The sequence below is a fragment of the Rhinolophus hipposideros genome (genome assembly GCF_964194185.1).
Source record: "Rhinolophus hipposideros genome assembly, chromosome: 18".
Lineage (NCBI taxonomy): Eukaryota > Metazoa > Chordata > Mammalia > Chiroptera > Rhinolophidae > Rhinolophus > Rhinolophus hipposideros.
In genome coordinates, this window is record NC_138064.1 from 13,738,227 (window position 1) to 13,752,898 (window position 14,672).

The window sequence follows — 14,672 nt, forward strand, 5'->3', positions numbered from 1 at the left end:
TGAATTTCCTACTTATCAGCCTTCCCTGAAAGTGAGAGAAGTCATCTAGTTTTTCATTACCCTTAAGTTTTAAGCTGTTTTTAAATAGAACACCTTCGAAATCACATGAGTTACAAATTAAGATGTGTATATATATATATGTATATATATATGTATATACACACACACACATATATACGTTTACGTATACACAGACACACACACACACACACACACACACTTATCTGGATTACTCATAAAACCTGTGTTGTTTCCAGTGATTAGCATAGGTGTTGAAAAAATTTTCAATTATGCATTCGAATTATGTGAATGTTAATTAGCCTGCCAATATTGGGGAATAGGATGAATAGGCTTTTACAGGTTAATTGTGGTTATGGAGTAGGACTCTTTTAATTGTGCAGCTATTGTGTTTGGGGTAAAATATGTTACCTAGGTGTATAATAATCTGTGTAATAATAAGCCTTATTCTAATAAGTGTCTATGAGATGTTCACATATATTCTTCCTGTTTCTATTGTCAGCCATGTTGACAGCAAGGATCTACTAATTACACTAAAGAAATAAATATTCTGCCAGGTGTGATTTGGGACTACAAAGGAAGTTGAAGAATAGGGACAAGGGCCACGTACACAAAACCACCAGAGAACTTGAATCAAGTGAGATAGTTTAGCATAAACTGTGCAGTGGGATATGCCAGCCTCCTAGAGAGTCAGGGAGTAATCCCTGGGTGTGAAGCTGCTTCGGCAAGTTTTCTGGGAGAAAATGAGTCATTTTTTAAAAATAACGTTTTATTATTACAGCCGTGTAGAGGCATTCTAGAAAATTAGGAAGTATAATCAAACAAAAAATTTTTTCAAATTAAAACATCACATTCCCACCACCCAGATATCACTACTGGTCACATCGTAACACATAGTTTTTTTATATTATTTTTTAAACATACATAATTTTTAACCAAAAGCTTGTACCTACTTTTGCAACCTGCTTTTTAGTCTTTGTTCTTGACTTTTCCATTTCAGTACACTTGAATCTAATCTAATACCCAGCTCATATTCAGATTTTTCCAGGTGATGCAAACAAGTCCTTTATAGCAATCCATCTCATCCAGTGTCTGAACATCTGGATGTTTTGCCCTTCATTTCTTTTAATCTGACACAGTCCCTTTTTTTGACAGTGACTCGTTGAAGCCATGGGCCATTTATCCCACAGAATGCTCCCACTTTGTAGAGTTTCTTTTGGTTGTCTCCTCCAGATGCCATTGGGTGGGTTCCTCTGTCTTCTGTAATTGCTGTAAACTAGAAGTTAGATCTGGAGACATCATTATAATGGGGTTACCAGAAAAAAAGGTATTCAAGTGGACACTTTGGTCAACGTTGCTCAAGCAGTAGTTCGCCATAATCAGAAGTGTCTGGACCCTGATAGTAACCACTTGGAGCAGCTCTTGTCATTGCAGAAGTCACACGTGACTTGTACTCATCTTTTGTTATTGGTATATATTGAGTATTACAATTTTAATACAGTTTTCCTTTCATAAAATGTGTATACATTTTTTTTTGGTACTCTCTGTATTTAGAAGCCTGAGAAATGGAGAATTTACCATATCGTGTCCTCGCTGATAGAGAAGTATATATATCGCAGTGGATGGGTGTTTATTGGTGATCTTTAGGTAAACAGAAGGACAGTGTATGGAAAGTTATCCAGGTTTCTAACATCCCTTCTCATTCGGGATCCCTTTGTGGGCAGTGCCATGTTCATAACATAGTATTTACCACATAGTAGACACTCTGGGTATTTGTTGGTAGGTGATAGATAAAAAACCTAGTAAATAAAAGAGAGGGCTGAGCAATGGGCAACGAGCAGCAAGGAGGAAGCCAAGTCTGGCCATAGGGAAAGGTACACTAAAAGCAGTTTTAGGGCCTTAGATACAGAAGGGAAATATGGAAAATTGTGTGAAGCCAGTACAGATTCAAGAAAAGAGTAATGTGAAAGAAAGTCAACTTGACAGCAATATCCTGACTACAGCAGAAAAGAGCACTATTATAAAAAATAAAGTTGAACAAATAAGAGATTTTTTTTTTCCCTCTTAAACCTCAGGGGGAAATAAAGTCTAATTTTGCTGAGCAGTGAAGACAGGAAAAGAATTAATATTTCTCTGCTCATATATCTATTTATACAACTCTAACGTACTTTTGGGCATCTCAAAATTGAGATGAAACTTTTTTTAGCAATAACATTGACTGAAATCAGCAGAGAGTTAGGGTCTTTTAAATGGAGCTAGCGTTTTGGATAATAAAAAAAAAAAGAACTGGGTTGAAATTGGAGCTTTTATTTATACCTGTTTTAAATAGCTTCACCCTCTTGAATGTAATGTGTTGAACAAACCTTTAATTCCTTTGAAAGCAGATCTGTTACAACACCTGAGAAAATTTTAAAATAGAAGTAGTTTAATCAGAATGAGCGAAATGGAATGAATTAGTGAGGGCTGTAGGAACAGTTATGCAGAAAAAAGATGGATATAAATTTTCAGGATGGGAAGTTCTGTTAATTTTGTGTGAGGAACAATGACAAGTCCATGTAATGGGAAATTTAATCACTTAGTCAGTATAATGTTTATACATTTGGAAAAAAGTATAATGGGCAAGAAGAAAAGCTAGACGGTTTTGAATAAAAGAGAAACTATAGAAGAAAAGATAGAAAGAGTGAATATAACATTTTATGCCTTGTGCTCTATGCTAAGCTCTTACATGGCTTATTTCATTTAACCTTCACAATAACCATATGAAGGACATACTATGATGATCTCCATTTTACAGGTGCAGAAGTTGGATCTCAGAAATCAACTAACTTATCCTAGGTCCCCGGTGGTATGCCTGCAGAGTACTGGGTTCAAACCTGCACAATGAGGCTCCAGAATCTGTTTTCCTAAACACTGCACAGCCTCAGTTGTTGGGGTATCAGAGAGTAAAGTACTAACTTAGAAAAGTAAGGAGAGAATTTGGAAGACTAATGTTGGAAAAATAGGGTAGGACAGCTGGGCAGAGGGAACCCAGAAAGACATAGAAATAAGGAGTCATTACTATGCTGTAGATAATTGGAGGGTAGCAACCTAATAAAATGAAACAGTAGGAGACAGCAGAAGCTAAAAATGCTATGAGAGAGGTGACCAATAACTCCGAAATGATATGTTGCTTCCAGGAAATGAGTGCACAAGGAACGTCCTAGCACAGCGCGCCTTAGCTGCAGTGGGGAAGGACACCTTATAGCATCTTAGATCAGGAGGAAAAGAAAGGCAGAGCACCATGAGGGTACAGGAAACCGTCCTCCACCAAATCTCACTGATAGGCAGGTGACAGGTGAGCTGCAAGGTGAAGTCAGGTGAGTCTTCATAAAAAGGTTGATGGGAAGCACTAGGTTATATCTGGATATTTCCTTCAGGTTATTGTGATGTAGTTCGGGTAGCTGTCTTGAGGGGACAAGATAGCTTATTAATAACCTGTGACACCCCAGATACGGGAAACTGAGATCATGTAAAGGCATAATAACATGTATGTGGCCAGGACTGTTAATTATACTGTTTTTTTAATACAAAGTATGTTTTTATTAGAATACTATAAATTGAAGTTTCCGAATTAACTTTAATTTTGAAAAATATGTATGTCGTTTTCATATAAGCTGTAAAGTAATAGCATGCCTAAGCACAAATTGGTAACTTCTTGCCCTCAATCCTCGTCATTGACACCCTAATAAAAATTTAAAATTCTTTTATATCTAAATTACAGCTCAAATTCTCTTTGTAAGACTCCCAGCCCTGCTTCGCATAGTAGTAGTTAAGTTTGACCTCCTCTAAAAATGTATTTTATGTAGCTCAGTGTTTGCTATTAAAGTTAAACAGCAAATTCTAAAATGGGTTTCACAGCATAGTAATTCCAAGGGGTGTTCACCGGTTTCACACACAACCATGCACATGTACACACACGACTTATTTGCTCACAGAAGGGTTCTTTGGCCATTTACGTTTGGGACACCCTGAGTTAAATAAAATGGGTTTCCTTTCCACAGCTCCTCTCCTATGCTGATACGCATTTTACATCTCCAGGAGAGACAATAGAATTCTCATATGTGCCTGATCCCGGGGCACATTTTCCTGAAGCATCTGATGGGACTAGTTCTGCTTGTACCAGCTGGGGGTGGCTAGAATTATATCACTTCCACCTCCATCCTCAACTTCCCCAAGGAACCGTGAAGCCGTTTATTCAGGATAGCTTTCTGTTTTTCTGATTTAAATGCAGAATGCGATCTTTTTTCTCATGATCAACTGTGGGGACAAAGGAGGACAAATGTGTGCTTTTATGGGCTACCTCAATCAACTTCTATTCTTGTGCCTCTTTTAATAATGATGCATTTACTCCTCACAGTCTAGCTGGCTTCTATTAAAAATAAAGCTTTTTTCCCCCTTTGCTTAGAAACTGTCACTGTTTATTCCCCCCATCACCAATGTAATTCTCTTTTCCGAGAAGTAGGGCAATGGCATGGCTCAGCGAATGGGAGCAGGAGTCAGCCTGCTGAGGTTTGAATGCAGAACAGCTCTGCTATTCACGAGCTATGTAAGCAAGTTGGCAAGTCTCAACCTCTTTTCTCATCAATAATAATAATACTACCTTCCTGTTGTATTAAATCAATTTGTGCCTATAAATCACACCGTAACAGTACCTGTGACATAGTAAGTGTTGTACAAGTAATAGTTCTTTTTATTATTCTTCTGCTCATGCTAAGTCACCCTTTTCTTTATCAAGTCCAAACTTAGAGGAACAGCTGCAAAGCTTTGCTTTGGAGCGTAGCCAGAACATTTCTCACCAGGAAATAAACTCCATGAGGGCAGAGACATTTTCTGTCTCCCACAACTATGTCCCCTCCCCCAGAACAGTGTCTGGCACATAGCAGACTCTCAATAAATATTGAATGAATGAATGAGTGTAAATTTGTGTGAGAGAATGAGAGTGAATAAATGAATGATTCTAGGAACTCTAGGGACACTTCTGTGAGGAACTAGGAACCTCTACGACCCATGTGCATTGTGATGAAAATGGAATGTTGTACAACTTTCCTTCAGCATTTATATGGAATTCAGCATAAAAAATATACTATAGGATGGTCATCTTTAGTTCTTCCACCATAAACAAGTGGGTACATGTAGGAGATAATGGTTTTCGGACTCAGGACAATAGACAGTACAAGCCTGTGATCCCTGAGAGAAATGAGACTTGGGAGGTGAGCGCTGCGATCGCCTGGCTCCCTCTCTGGGGACAGTTTCCTTACTGCAGTGGAGGGAGCTAGAGCTCAGGCACAGCACTGCAGTCCCACTGAGCTGTGGACAGATAGGTCAGAGTTGGGGCCACTAAAGCTGCTGGAATTTGTAGCACGGGGAGACTGGAGATGAGGCATCTGTGCAAAAAGGGGCCGTCAAGGTTTGTGTGAGGTTTCTTTATAGATCCATGGCTGAGAGTGGGCTGCACCTGTTCATGGTAAGACTGTGAGTCTCACCAAAGAGCAGTGGCTACAGAGGTGAGACGGAAACAGTGAGACCAGAAGTCAAGCAGTGCTGGTAGGCATTGCATTCCAGCCCAGCCAGTGTGGAGACAACTTGTTAGCACCCTCATCTTCCAACCGAGACACTAGTAAGCCCTCAAATTAGAAATGAGGACTTTGTCCTAGACTGCGGCCTACTCTAGAGACACCCTAACACCACCTAAAACCAAGGCTGCATAGCATCTTTAGAGGAGACAGAGTTTGGAGGGGACTTCTGACAGATTTGAAGGTTTGGAGAAACACTTTGGCTTTCCACAGATTTGCCCTAATAAAGTCTAAATCTGGGTCTACACACGTTCAAAACGAGCAGCCTGAAATTGAACTGCCTGCTAGAACAAAAATCAATAGTCTTGCGACTGGCCCGGTGGCTCAGGCAGTTGGATCTCCATGTTCCTAACGCCAAAGTCTGCCAGTTCGATTCCCACATGGGCCAGTGGGCTCTCAACCACAAGGTTGCTGGTTCAACTCCTCGACTCCCGCAAAGGATGGTGGGCAGCGCCCCCTGCAACTAAGATTGAACATGGCACCTTGAGCTGAGCTGCCGCTGAGCTCCCGAATGGCTCAGTTGGTTGGAGCACATCCTCTCAACCACAAGATTGCTGGTTCGACTCCCACAAGGGATGGTGGGCTGTGCCTCTGCAACTAACAACGGCAACTGGACCTGGAGTTGAGCTGCGCCCTCCACAAAACTACAATTGAAAGGACAATTTGACTTAGAAAAAATCCTAGAAGTACACACTGTTCCCCAATAAAGTCTTGTTCCCCACCCCAATAAAACCTTTAGAAAAAAAATAGTCTTCATAGGAATGAATGAGATAACATATGTCTAATACGCAATAAAAATTACTAGACATGAAAGACACAGGAAAATAGAACCCTTAGACAAGGAAAAAAACCATCAATAGACACCCTCCCTGAGATGGTCCAGATGTTAGATTTAGGAAACAAAGACTTGAAAGCAGTCCTTATAAATGTGTTCAACAACTGAAAGGAAAAACGTACTAAATAGGAGGTTGTTGTGAATGAAAATGAAATTAATCTGGATGTTTGTTTGTTTTTTAAATCCTACTACTAGAATATGAACTGCTTAATGAAAGCTTTCTTCCCTTTTCCCACTTTTTTCCCCATTCCAAAACATCACCTAATTCCCCCAAACCCTGACTCTTACTGTTTCAGTTGGGCTCATTTTTGCCAGATTATAGTCTGTCATAGCCTTATAAAAATGCTGTAATTAACTAAGTGTGCATTAGCCTATTTATTTTATACAAACAGGCCTGAAGCAGTTGATTTTATTTTTTTAATCTAAAGGCAGGGTTTTGGTTTTTTTCCCCCCGTGAAAGCACCTGTTTGTGGTCTTCTGAGAGCAGTCATATTTATTATAGTATAAGACATGCTGTTCTATTTCCCTCCTTTGTCCACCAGATCTGAAGGTCTGTGTACCCCAGCCCCAGACTGAAGTTAGTGGCCTAATGCATGCCATAAACATGTTGCATGCTGTTAGATCTCAAACACCAGACATTGTGCTACCTTTTTCTTAGCCTATGTTTTTATGGATATCAGTTGAAATAAAGCTGAGAGGGCTGCCTGCCAGATTTTCCTTGTAATATCTCTAACCTGATTTGGCTTGCTCATTGTGTTCTGCAAAAACCATGTACTCTCAAGGGACACTGGGAAGCTGGAAAGAGCCCTTATGTGACATTTTGGCTTGCTCCAACAATTAGCTTGTACTACTGGCATAAAACACATGGTAGGAGAGGTGAGTCTTGGCATAGCTGATGATATTCTCTTGTTAGGCCTCTTTTGTATAGCTTACTTCTCTGTCATCTACAGTGTTTCTGTGGGGGGTGGGGAATTGTCTTAACACAGGTTGCTTATGCAACTCAAATCACATCAGGCCATTTTTTGAGTCTTCCCATGTTCACCCATCAGTATTTATGACTAAACTTCATTTTATGAATCCTTGAGTTCAACGCTGCATTACGTTTTTTCAACATCTTCAAACTTACTATACAGGTCGGGAGAGAGTCAGTGATACCAAAACCATCTAGAAATAGACTTAGAATTCCTTTTTCCCCCCCGCTTTGTAGAAACTCATTTCCTGGAATCTGCCCTAATCAAGAACTGCTATACTTTCAAATCTCCTGCTGTATCATTTTTCTGTTGATCAGTCTCCATGACGTACTCTTCTTGAGCCATGTTTTCATTGAGACCTTTAGGATCTTCTCTCTTGCTTCCTGCTTGACTGTCTCCACATTCGTGCTGGTTGCTGGATATTAACTTTTACCAATTTAGATTAATTTCTTGGTCCCAATGTCCTTGCCCACTCATTATCTCCAATCTTTGCCTCAGATAACATGTCTCTCTGCTCCGACTAGCTGCTGAGAGGCACTACAGAAAAGGACCTAGCGTTGTGATTTGATCCACCACAAACACAGCCTGTCCTGTCTCAGCTGGATCCTCAAAACTGTCCCATAATCCTTTTATCCCAAATGAAAAATCTTGCTAAATTTATCACAGTTTCAAGTGTTTCCCATTGTACTCAAGTTCCTAAAGGAATTCCTGATCCCCTCATCAGCAAAGGTTCTCAGTTCCTGTACTGAGAAGATAGAGGCTATTTCTGTGTTCAGTCTCACCGTCCCTCTTTTTCATCTCCAAATTCATCTCGATCTTTCTCCCATGTTCTCTTCATTCTCTCTCCCTTGTTCAAAGCTGGCACCCCGGCCTATACTCCACATCTCGTCTCATCTCTGTGGCCTCAAACCCCCTTCTTCTGTCTTCATGTAGTCATGCTACATAATCTTAAGCTCTCGTCTATCCTAAGAATTCCCTGTTCATTTCTGGTTTTTCTTCATGGATAACTATGCCATCTTCCTTGACATCTTCCTTCTGCTAGTCCTACCTGCCTTTGATGCCACTGGCCACCTTCTGTTACTGAACCCTATTCTCCCTTGTACCCATTAACTTGTTCTGTCCTGGTTCTTCTCCTAACTCTTTGTCACACAAATGGAGGTTTCTCCCTAAGTTTTTATCTCTGGCATGGGGTTTTTCTATCTGTATTCACTCCATTCCATGAGTTTAGCTACCACCTCTGCGGATGGGACACCCTGACCCCTCATCCCAGTTTTCTTCCAATCCTCATTTCTACTGCTCACTACCTGTTGGTATATATGAGTGTTCAGTCTGGGCATAACTCACCCAGTGCTGAGCCCATTATTTCACATCCCCTCCAAGATGGCTCCTCCTTTTGGGATTCATGATGTTATTTAATGGTAACTACCCATTCGTTAGGAAGCTTGGAGTTGATTATCCTCTAGCCATCTTTTCCTCGCTCCCATTTCCAAAGAATCAGGCACCAAATCTGTAACGTCTGTATCCTAAACACCTCTTGAATGCTTCTGCTACTGTCCTTACATGAGGCTCCGATGTCCTGTTCTGGATTGAACTCACTAATAGCCCTGCCTGCCTCCGATCTCTCCACTGCAACCCTGACTACCAGCTGCCATCAGAAGCCTTGTCAGAAGTATCAGGCCATCAGCGCCATGAACAGAAACCTGTGTTTTGCCCTCAGTGTGCTGAGTTCTTCCTCATTTCTCCTGTGTTTTTCTCTTCTGGCTGTGACAGTTCTGCTTGTCAAGATGGACTTTTAACGATAGTATTTTATAAGGGTTCCCCACCCTCCCAGAATGAATTGTTGAAATATTTGATTAAGTTCCTCTTCCAAAATCATTCAGTATAGTTACACAGCACATTTTGCTGTGACTATTGGATCACTTGAAATTTCAATTTGTGTACAAATATGTTTAAGATCAATAGCTTCTCTCTTCTCTCCCCAACTCCCCACTAAGCCTCCTACCCCAAAATAACCAATGTTAATGTCATGAGTGGGTGTCCATCTACCTTCTTCTGCAGTGCAGGCATATATGTAGGGGTTTGGTTGTTTGTCACATTGTTTTTATTAACATGGGAGAGAGGCTGGGGGGAAAAAGAAAGATACATAATATATGAAATATATATAATATATACCCTTCTCTTTTTGTATTATTTTGTATTTAACATCTCTGTAGGTCAAAGGAAGAGAGAGAAATCTAACTCACTCTTCTTAATGGCTACATAAAATTCTGACACATGTTGGAGTATGTATAGCAATTCAACTTTTCCAGTACTGATTGGTGGACACTCAGGTTGTTTCCAGATTCATTCGCGTGTGTTTGTGGTTTTTGTCACTAAGAACAGTGCTGCAATGTGGATTAATCCCTCTGTTCGTTCTACAAGCCCATATTTCTTTGCTTGTGTTTCTGCATGAGTAGAATCAAAGTCAGATTGCTTCCCTCTGCTGCCAATGGCTTCTCGTCACACTTGGAATAAAAGCCAATCTCCTTACCACGGCCCACAGGGCTTTGGCGATCAGGTGCCCTCACCTCTCCAGCCTCAGCCCTCCCTACCTCCCACCCTCCACCCCGAGTAGGAGCCACAGCTCCTGCTCCTTGAGCACACACAGCTCACCCCGCTCCCAGTTCTTATCCTCGGTGGTCCCACTGCTGGGGTGCTCTCCCTGTCAGCTTCACGCAGTTCCCTTTCTCACTCCTGCAGGTATCTGGTCAGATGTACCTGCACTGCAGGCCTTCCCGGTCCACCAACTGAAATAGTCCCCTGTCCACCCATCTCTGTGCCCTTCCTCTGCTTTCTTGTTCTTTGTGGCGCTCATCACCACCTGAAATCACAGTTTGTTTTGTTGTTCAATGCCCATCTCCCCCTGAGGAATATGAGTTCCATGGGGCAAGCACTTTGTCCATCTTGGTCGTCACTGTATCCTCAGCTTCTAGGACAGTGCCTCAAGCACCACAGGTGTTCCATCAGTATGTTTTGAATAAATGCATGCGTAACAAACCCCGTTTTATATGTGTGTTGTGGTGCCCTCCCATTATGTCTTTTAGTCATCTTTCAATTTCCTGCCTCTCCACCCCTGACTATACGGCAAGTACTTTGCCTGCGGTGTGGAATGAAATCAGGGGGCTCTTGTGCATAGCGGCGAATTTTAACATAAGAGATGACCTTGGAAATCTCCCCCTCCACCGCCACCATACACATTTATAAAATGACTCGAGGCACTACACCTCTCTTATTTCATTTGGAAATTCAGATTGCTGGCAGTAATCTACTTGATTTATCGTTTCCCCCTTATGCGCAGCACCTCGGAGTTAATTAAGAAGGCAATGAATCTTCCCTCCATAGCTCTGACGCACTCCCATTCGCAGGACACTCTCATATTGCTGAGACTGTTGATTTGAGACTCAAGTTGAAACATTACTTAATTTTCTCACACTGAGGTTCATTATGCTGAGCCTAAAGACTAGTCTTGCCTTTGAAGACCCCTTCACTCGCAAGCTTTAAAATAGCACCATGTTTTCAGTTTCTAACTCAGTTGTGCTCATTTCCGCCACCATGGCCAAGACCTTGCCTGTTGGCTCAAAGCAGTGCAGTTAGGTCAGCCCCGTGTCCCCACAAAGACCTCTCCACCCTCGGCCCCAGGGCAGACACTCTCCTCTGGTTGTTTCCAGCGATAGCCATCTGGATTTAGAGAGGACAGCCACATAGCATGTTGTTGTCGTCCCAAACAACACACAAGACCCTCCAGCCCAAACAAATGGAGACAGTCAAGTCGGAAGAAAGCATTAACCTCAAATCATGAAAAGACCAAAGCTAAAGTTTCTCAAAATTGCCATATGAAGGAAGAATGAGATGTGTAATACAGATAATTACTTCCCTTTTTTCATCATTTTCAACGCAGATTAGATTCTATTAGTTGAATACCTACTGTGTGCAGGGCACTGGGCAATGCATTTTAATATGTCATCTAGAGCGGCGCCTGGCTAGCTCAGTCGGTAGAGCATGAGAATCTTAATATGTCATCTATAATGTCACAATGACCCTTCATCACACCTCTCTCTGTTTTACACCTAAGAAAACGAATTCCCAGGGAGGTTGTAAGAGCATTTAACTTCTTTAGTGCCTGGGATCTCTTTGGTGAGCTGGTGAAGCCTATGGACTGTTTTCCAAGATAATGTTTTTAAATTCATAAGCTAAAATATGTACAATTACAAGGAAAACCAGTGATGTTAAAAATACAATTGAAAAATTATAAAATTACAAATTTGTGGTATGGTAACATGCTTCTTTATTAAGGCCTTAACTAAGAAAGCTTAGGTGCCGGGTTAAGAACTTCCATAATTTCAAATTAGTGATGAGTATAAACAATATTTTGAGATCTGTTATAATCGTACTGTGATATTAAAATATCTGTGCAAAGTCATAGATACTGTGAAAATACTGCCATTAGCTCTCTGTATATTCATCTTTGAGAGAAATGCTACATTTCAGTTAGAAGTTAACAAAAATAAAGATGTATTTATTTTCTTTTATTATTATTATTTTTTAATATCCAAGTTCACAGATGTCCTGAATTCTACCCATGGCCCCTTTGGGTCCACAGACCCCACGTTAAGAACACTTCAGATGTCACAGGTATTAAGCAGCTTTTAGAGGTGGGCTCAGTCTCAAATTTATGCAATTCCAAAGTCTTTGCTTTTTCTTGTATGTCATAGAGCCTCCCTTAGTATTACCTTACTTTCCATAAGAACTTCACATATTTAACACGTCATCACACTGCCCTGTGGAGTAGGTCACGGCAGAAACAAATAATACAAGTTAAAATGTGTATAATAACCCTTTTGATTTTACAAAGAACTTACACAAATACTTCCAAGTAGCCTAGTTTCTTATGCAATCACACATTTTCTCCATTGAGCCACAATTCTGCTATAAAAGATTGCTCTTACCTCATTTTTTACAAGAATCAGAGAACTTCACTGACTTGACCGAGTTCACACAACTAGTAAAGGATGGATTTGGGATTTGAACTCCCCGATCTTTTCGTTGTATATCCGTGTTCTCTCATTCTTCTGGCTTGCTTAGATACGAAGGTTAAAAAGGTGTCGGATGATTCTCTGAAAACCACACCGAATCCGGGCATGTCCAGGATAAGGCCATGTTTCCTAATCTCCAACTCCATTGTCTTGCCTCATACACGTTGCCTCTCAAATCGTACAGCTCAGAATGTACTCACATCTACTTCTTTCATCGGACATGAAAACCATGTGCGGTTACCAGGCTAGAATAATTTAAGTGCTAGCTTGTGTTGTATGTCATTGTCTCCATTGCCTGATGAAAGCAAACAACAGGCAAGGAGGATTCTTCATTCTGCCCTAAGCAGGTTGGTAATTTAGTCTTTGGTCATTGCATTCATGTCAGTCCTGTGCCAGGACTGATGCGAGTCTAGTGCCTTTTCCTTGGCGATCCGTTCACTGCACTGTTTGTAAGGCCATTCGACGTGATGTGCGACAAGCCGAAGGATTTGCAGAGAAGCCTCCCCAGTAGTTACCACCTTGTCATCACTAAAATTTCCCTGCAGATTGAGATGCCAACGTGGGCCCATGCAGTTTACAGATGGTGGGGCCCAAGTACAATCCATTCTTGCCAACTCCCTCTCTCTCCTAATGAGATCTGATTCGGCACGCCAAGACCAGACAGCAATCAGAGCTGGCTTTTGGAGTTGTCCCCACCTTTCTGGCAGTGTCTGTGTACGTCTTTTCTTGACTGTGCCTGGCTTAGCCGACTCAATCTTGCCTGTCAAGTTGAGGTATAATCAATAGGTATCCCTCTCAGAAAGCATAGTATCCCTTGGCAAATTGTGTGCTCACCTCTGTATCAGACACTGCCCAAGTTTGCCTTTTGCCCAAACTAAGGTTAACCGAAAAGCCTGCATGGCGTCATCGTCTGTCACACCTAGACTACGGTGTCATAGTAATTACTCTTTGGCAGTGTGTGTCAACTACAGGTGTCTCTAAATTTGTACTTCCCAGAAAAACAGAATCTATTGTTGGTACAAATTTAATTTATATTTTCAGTTTTGGGGCAGATTCCTTGGGAGCAAAGAAGCCGGGAAGGTCCTTAGACTTGTTCTTCATTGTGCCCATACAAACATTCGATCTTTCTTTTATTGCCTATTTTATCATTGGGTTCAGCACCAACCAGATTCAGTGATGTGTAATTCTCTTGGCCAAACAAGTGTGATGAAAAGTCGGTCCTATATTGCAGTAATCTCTGCTAGACAGCAGCCATATTTTTTTTAACTCGAAGCTAGACTGTGTTCAGTCATAGAGGCACCTTCTACTCTTAGCTCATTTACCTTTAAAAAAAATATTTCTGATCTTTGGCATAGATTTCTCTAAGGCTGAGGCATCAAGGTCTCATTTTCTGGAGTTTTAAAGGGGCACGCACACATTCGTATAATATCAGAGTCAAAGAAATCTTAATTCAAACTTGAAAAACTATTGTAAACCTGTCAATTTCTGATTCTCTAGGTCACACAAAACCTTTGTACTTCCCCAAAGATGTCAAATACAAAAAAAAAAATCAGGTCCTGGCTCTGGAATTCTATCCGGATACAAGAGTCCCTTTTGTTTCATCTTCAAAATAACAGCTTTATCTGTGGCTGTCATCTCTCCCATCTGTTGATAAGTTTATTATGTGAACTGTGAATTATGAGACTCATTCTATTCTGTATGGAATAATACTGCTTATGGCAAAGCAAATTAATCAGGAATTTTAGGTTGTCTTCCACTTAATTTCCATTTGTGTCTGGTTTCTTTTGCTCAACATATGTTTTTGGGATTTCATCCATATCATTGCACGTAGTAGTACATGTTTTTGTTATATAGTATTCCAATATACGGATTACCAAATTTATTTATCCATTCCCCTGTTGATGGTATCTGTGCACACTCTTGTATCAGGCCTTGATTCCTCTGTGATCTTTTACTAGAAGAGGAATCACTGAGGTATGGTATTTAGATATTAGAAACAGCCAGTTTTTGAAAGTGGTTGAGCCATACTGCTCTCCTATAGGCAAGGCACAAGACTCCTGGTTGTTTTGCATACTCACTAACACTTTGCATTGTCAGTCATTTCAATTTTAGTTTTTCTGGTGGTTGTATAGCGGTATTTAGAGCAATTTATTTTTGATCCATC

The 14,672-nt window shown here is 40.8% G+C and overlaps 1 protein-coding gene across 1 annotated transcript in view; it reads left to right on the top strand.

Annotated features, from left to right (window-relative positions):
• Window positions 1–14,672, top strand: part of JAZF1 (JAZF zinc finger 1) — a 307,976-nt gene that overhangs the window by 174,090 nt on the left and 119,214 nt on the right. The gene's annotated exons all lie outside the window — the stretch shown is intronic.